The following is a 7,174-nucleotide window of genomic DNA, read 5'->3' on the forward strand; positions in this document are numbered from 1 at the left end:
CCACGCCCCCCCCCCCTTCCACCCCTGCCAGCCCTGCTGGAAGCTGGCCAAGGCCTTGCAGTCCTTCTGCCCCTTGGTCCGCATCACCTGGCTGCTCAGGTCCCAGCTGGAGGTGTTGATCTCAGAGATAATCACCTGCAAGCGGTACGCTTGATGCTACCCACCAGCCTCAGCTGCTGCAGCTCCTCCTCCTCCAAGCTTGAGCTGAAGAGGGGATGCAGGCCCAGCCCTGGGAGATCCAGCTCCTTGGCCCACTTGATGACCTCTGGCGAGGGTGCCGGCCGCCAGCACACATACTGCTGCTGGGCATTGTTGGCCGCGGGGCCCAGGCCCTGCAGCTCCAGCGACGCCTCCAGGTGTTCTGCAGGCTGCAGTCCTCATTGTCCACCACGCTCTGTGGCACCCGGCCCAGAGTACCGTCCACGCTGACCGCACCTGAGGGCTCCTCATGGCAGCCGGTGAGGGTGAGGGCACCAAGAACAGGTGCAGGTCCAAAAGGTAGAGGACCTCATCTGGGGCTACCAAGGAGTAGGCTGTGCCACTTTGATCAGCCTGGGCTACACTACCCACGCACTACAGGAAGAGCTTACCCTTGCTGGGAAACTGAAGTTGATGACATTGTCCAGCAGTGGGATGTGGAGGCCCCAGGCCTCCTGGTCAGTCATGATGAGGGTGGGGCACTTGCCCTGGGTGAACTTGGCCAGGTTGATCTTGTGGGCCATCTGGTCCAGGGCACTGTAGATGTGAGCCACCTTACCCTCTGGAGCAGCCTCACCCAGGGAAGACAAAGTGGCCTGGGGAGGCAGATGCTGAGCCTGGGGTTGGGGGTGGGCAACTGGGAGCCGTCCGGTTAAGGGGGGAGGGAGGGCTGATGGAGTCAGATAGGGCCAGTGCATGTCATAGTGACCAGTAGTTCTGCCATTTGGTCTATTTGCATATTAGTCTTTTATTATATAGGATATATATATGCTGAAATGAGAACCCCGACAGAAATACAAATTAAATTAATAGTAGAATCATAAATCTGGATTACTTTCTTCTTGTTTACTTGACAGGTCCTGAGAAAACCTCCTAACATTAGCTGTGGGGACATGAGGATCTGATCATCCCCTATGACCCACCTACTTTTCCCCCTCTTACTCTCTCTGCTCTAGCTGCACTGAAAATATTTAATTCCTCAAATAGTCATGCTCTCTCTTGTTTTAGGGCAGTGGTTCTCAACCTTGGCTGCACATTAGAATCACCTGGGAATCTTTTTAAAATCCTGATTTCTGGGCCTCATCCTCCAGAAATTCTGTTTCTTTGTTACTAATATTGTGGCCCCACCCCATAACAAAGAAACAGAATTTCTGGAGGATGAGGCCCAGAAATCAGGATTTTAAAAAGATTCCCAGGTGATTCTAATGTGCAGCCAAGGTTGAGAACCACTGCTTTAGGGCCTTCACACATTCTGACCCTTTGCCTGAAATCTAGCCCACTCATTCCTTCTGTACTGCTACTTTTACTCAACTAATTCCTATTTATTACTTAGATCTCAGTTCAAAGTGATTTCCTCTGAGAAACTTTCCCTGAACCCAGATTAGGTGAGAATCCTTGTTATATTTTCTCATGGCAACCTGTGTTCTCCATGACATAAAACTCATGATCACTGAAATATTTCAGTGTCTATCTCTTTGGCTAGACTATGAATTCATTGTTGTCAGGAATCTACCACACTGGTGACTGTGTTATTTTCAGTGCCTAACTCAGCCATGGGCAAACTACAGCTGTTTGGCTGTTCTATCCTGCCCGCGGAGCCGAAAGAGCAGAGGGTTCTCTTGCTCTCCCCTCCGCTCCTTCACCAGCAGCAGTGTTAACATGTATTAGTTCACACAGACACCCCATCCATGCTTTTGTTCCAGCCCTCCAGTCCAGTTTAAGAACCCATTGTGGCCCCCAAGTCAAAAAGTTTGCCCACCCCTGGCCTAACTCTTAAAAGAGTGGTTTCTTAAGTGTTTGTTGGATTAAGGCAGTGGTTTTCAACCTTGGTGCCTGCTGGCAGCTGGAGGAGGGAGGAAGCCTGGGTCCCGGGTGCTGGAGGGAAGCTGGTGCCAGCAGCTGGGGGAAGGAAGGCCTACTCTTGCACAAATTTTCATGCACCGGGCATCTAGTTTTTTAATGAAAGGCATGGAAATTTTATTTAGCTCAATTTTGAAGTCACTGTACAACTTAGACTTGTTGACTTTTGAGTAAGCCAAGCATCTATTTAAATATTATACACAGTATTCAAGTATATCATGCTTGGGTTATTTTTTCATGAAAGATGTGTCAGATTCTAGGACTACTCCTGACCTCAGTAAGGTGGGATCTAAAGAGCAAACAGGATCTCAACAATAAGACTTGTCATTGTGCTCAACACATGTGAAATAAACTGGTAACCAGATAAAGATACCCAGTCTATGGCTTATAATTTCATTCTATTACCAGTGTCTTTAGCCAAAGAGAATTTTTTATTGATGTTCAAATTATCATTATTTTGCTTTTACGAGTTGTGCTTTTGATGATGTATTTTTACTTCTCTCTAGCCCTGACCTGTGTCCCTGGGTTTCTGTTTCTATCCTCTTCAGAACCCATGTCTTACTTGCTGAGCTTTCTTACTGACTTCTGCAGGTAGGTAAGCCATGGTGTATATTTTATCTCTTCTAGACCCCATTTTTGTGTTCCATTAATTCAATTGTGTTTATTTCACATGTGTTGAGCACAATGGCAAGTATGTTGCTAAACACTGAGATTAAAGAGATTGAGACTATATTAGGAAATTACAGGGAAGTTATAGTCTAGCAGAAAAGCTTGTTGGGTACTTAAACACTTACTATAAACTAGTGTGAGTAGTATAACAGTCCTAGTACTTGCAAGACTTAAAGGAGGGAGGCTATAGGAGGGATTTACTTCCCTTAAGGATTTATATGACAATATATGCATTTATATGCATTTAATGGTATATATATAATGGGTCCATAACGTCCAAAATAACCGAAGGGATGACCAAATGCCAGGCTGTGCATGTAGCAGGGTCGGTGGGTGGGGACTGGTAAGCGAGCTGAACTGTTGACCTCTTGGAGAGAGAGAGAGGCATGGCTGCTGGCAAGGCCCGGAGAGAGAAGCAGGGTCTGATCTGCAGCCTCTGTGGCAGCTGCTGATCAGCCCTTGCCTTTCTCTCTCTCCTGGCCTCGCCAGGAGCCACACCTCTCTCTCTCTTCAAGAGGTCAGCAGTTCAGCCTGCTCCCAGCAGCCTGGGGTGGCTGTTGATCAGCCCTGCCTCTCTGATCAGGCCTGAAGAGAGGCCCAGAGACACTGACTGGTATAGAAACCAACCAATCAGAACCAAATCTGGGTGAACTATGAGGAGCTAATGGCTACCTAGGAGGTAGAGTTTTCAATGCTGACTGGCTTAGAAACTGACCAATCAGAACCTAATCTGGGTGAACTGCGAAGGCAGAACCTAAGGTGGGGGCTGAGGAGGGGTTTTAAGGGCAACAGTTGTTTGGTGTAAGGCGTAAGAAAGCAGTTCAATTTTTTAATGACCAGTTTGGCAGTATAGTGCATATGGCTGGCTATCAGTCCAGATACAGGGCTTAAGTATTTTTGTCTGCCAAGAGCATCTCCTCCTGCTAAAAAAGGCTCCCCACCCCCATTTAAGCAATCCTATCCTGTATATTCTATCTATACTACTAAAAGGGTAACATGCTCATTAGACTGAGTTGACTGGCCATCTTCTGGACGTCTGACTTCCTTCTGGACAAAGCCATGATGGTGGGGGCTGAGGCAGAGGCAATTAGAGGTGATCAGGCCAGCAGGGGAGGGCATGTGGGGGCAAGATCAGGCCTGCAGGGGAGGGCAGTTGCGGTGAGATCAGGCAGGCAGGCAGAGGCAATTATAGGTGATTAGGCAGGCAGGTAGGTGAGTGGTTAGGAGCCAGCAGTCCCAGATTGTGAGATGGATGTCCAACTGCCTAGACTAGCAGTTGGACATCCCCCAAGGAGTCCCAGATTGGAGTGGGTGCAGGCTGGGCTGAGGGAATCTCCCCCCCACCCCGTGCACAAATTTCATGCACCGGGTCACTAGTATGCTATAATAGACTGACAGGCATGAGTGTGAGGCAAGTTGCCACATCATCTTGAAATACAAGATGACAGAGTTGTTTGAAAAATCAAACCATACATTCCTTTCATTTTTCTTTTGATGTGGAGCAGGGTTTACAAACTCAGCTTTCTACTATGGTCAGTAAGATAAATGAGTGAAGAAAACTAAGTTATTTTTTTCTATAAGGAGTTAAAAAAAAAACTACCAGAAAGCTAAATCAAAATTTTTAAAAAATGTTACTGAATTATTGTATAAACATGTAATATAACATGTACGATACTCTAGATTTTATTTTAAAATTAAATTGTAAAAAGAGACAAAATAAGCAAGAATCCAGCTCTTATTTTCTTTTATTTTCTAGATTTATCTACAGATTATTTTCTCTACTATAAGAAAAATAGGGAAACAGTGATGATAAAAGGTGGTAAACATATCCTTGGACTCAGAGTGAGGAGTACAACCACTGGTCTGTTTGCTGTGTCCATGGTTTTGCAACAGTGCTATATAATTGGAATCATACAGCATATAGTCTTTTAAAATTGTTTTCTTTCACCTAGTAATATGCCTTTAAGATTTTCCATGTCTTTTCATGTTTTGATTCCTCATTTATTTTTCGTACTGAATGATGTTCCATGTGAAGTGCCCCACGTCCCCCATGGTTCAGGGTTCGGGATCTGGGGAAGGGGCCACACACAAATGAAAGAGACAAGACAAGAGATAATAATTTGGAAGTTGGGGGCCCATGCGGGAGCCCATCCCAAGAGGACAGACTCCATCGGGGCTCAGGCCTTGCCATCCTTTTATTCAATTTGGGATACACCTATAGCCCTTAGACAGGCAATTTCCAGTAACAGACAAATTATCTTACCAGTAAGGATTTACATGACTATCTGGTGGAGAAGTTGCTTCAGCTACCATTGTCTGGACTAAACAGTGGTGCATAGCCCTGACCTTTGCCAGGGCTCAAGGGTCACCAGCATTCCAGGCTCCTTGTTCACACCTCTCTGCTAGAGAAATTAATAGGCGGCTTCCCACAGTTCCATTATCTGGATTACCACAGTTTATTTATCCATTCATCTCCTGAAAGACATCTTAGTTGCTTCCACATTTTGGCCATTATGAATAATGGTGCTACAAGCATCCATATGCAAGTTTTTGTGTGGATGTAAGTTTCCAACTCATTTGGGTAAATATCCAAGAACCATGATTACTGGGTTGTATGGTAGAAGTATGGATACTAAACTGCCTTCCAAAGTGGCTGCACCATTTTGTATTCCCATCAGCAACGAAGGAGCCTCTTCATTGCTCCACTTCCTTGTTGGCATTTACTAGTAGTGTTGGCATTGTTTTGGATTTTAGACATCCTAATAGGTGTGGGGTGGCATCTTATTTTTTAACTTGAAATTCTCTAATGACATATGATGTTGAACATATTTTCCTATGCTTATTTTTCATTGTTCTTTGGTGAGGTGTTGCCCAGTTTTTAAGTTGAATTGTTTATTTTATTATTCTTGAGTTTTAAGAGTTTTTTTTAGAATTGTATGAATATTAATCCTTTATCAGTTATGTGTTTTGCTAAGATTTTATCGCAGTCTATGGCTTATAATTTTATTCCATTACAAGTGTCTTTAGCAAAACAGAATTTTTAAATGAAGTTCAAATTATCATTTTTTTTCTTTTATGGATTGTGCTTTTGATGATGTATCTAAAAAGTTATCACCAAACCCAAGATCACCTAGATTTTCTCCTATGTGATTTTCTAGTTTTATAGCTTTGCTTTTCACACTTAGATCTATAACTCCTCCTTGAGTTAATTTTTGTGAAGGCTATAAGGTCTGTGTTTAGATTTTTTATTTTACATGTGGATGTCCAGTTGTTTCAGTACCACTTGTTGAAAAGACTGTCTCTTCTCAATTGAATTGCTTTTGCACTTTTGTCAAATATCAGTTGACTGTGTTTGGATGGGTCCATTTATGGGTTCTTTATTTTGTTCCATTGATTTCCTTGTCTATTCTTTTATAAATAACACCCTGTCTTGTTTATTCTAGCTTTGTAGTAACTCTTGAAGTCAGGTAGTGTCAGTCATCTACTTTGTTCTTCTTCAGTATTGTGTTGGATATTCCAGTTCTTTTGCCTTTCTAAATATGCTTTAGAATCAATATTCACTATCCACAAAATAATGTGTTGGTATTTTTATTGGAATTGCATAAATCTATAGATCAATTTGGGAAAACTGACATCTTAGAAATATTGTCTTCCTATCCATGCACATGGATTATCTCTACATTTATTTAGATATTTTTTTATTTGTTCATCAGAGTTTTTTCATTATACATTTTGTATATATTTTGTTAGATATCTAGCTAATTATTTAATTTTTGGTATCAATATTGGTTTAACATTTGCAAAAATGTATCACACTGATGTTAAGATGTTAGTGATAGAGATAACAGCAAGAAAAGAATAGGTTCAGAGGGAAAATGATGGGAATAATGAATGCAGTTACAGCTTACATTTTTATGATTTTTAAAATATTTAAAACCCAAATAATGTACAATTTTCTATGTGATAAATAAATGATTTTATGAACTTTTATGATTGCCTTGTAAGATCACCATTGCTATCCCTATTTATAGAGGGAAACTTGATGGTATCTGACCTACACCGTATAATTAGTAGGAGTATACCTGCTATCTCTTTTGTGAAGAAGCATATGAAGAGACTGTCACTTATCATGGATCATAAAAAACCCAAAAAAGGAATCAACACTATGAAAATATACTAACATTAAGGTGGCTGGGCAGGATGGCACTATGCTGAAGTTTAGTATTTAAAAATGTTAAACATTTTTTTAAGGTAATGATCACTTACTGTGAATAGAAGGATTTGCTACTTGTCAGATCAGATTCCCACTTGATGGGCAGCCAACACGTGAAACAGATTAATTTGCCTCCATAGAAATAGAAGGTAGCAATAAAATGTATATATATATATATATATTGACAATGGTAACAACGAAATCAAAATCTGTTGCTAGAGAGAGAGAGAGAGA

The 7,174-nt window shown here is 42.1% G+C and overlaps 1 pseudogene; it reads right to left on the minus strand.

Annotated features, from left to right (window-relative positions):
- The window catches only part of LOC102755812, a 3,275-nt pseudogene extending 613 nt beyond the window's left edge, over window positions 1-2,662 (minus strand).
- Window positions 2,663-7,174: the final 4,512 nt, after the last annotated feature.

This window comes from Myotis davidii, unplaced genomic scaffold, assembly GCF_000327345.1.
Source record: "Myotis davidii unplaced genomic scaffold, ASM32734v1 scaffold1075, whole genome shotgun sequence".
Taxonomy (NCBI): domain Eukaryota; kingdom Metazoa; phylum Chordata; class Mammalia; order Chiroptera; family Vespertilionidae; genus Myotis; species Myotis davidii.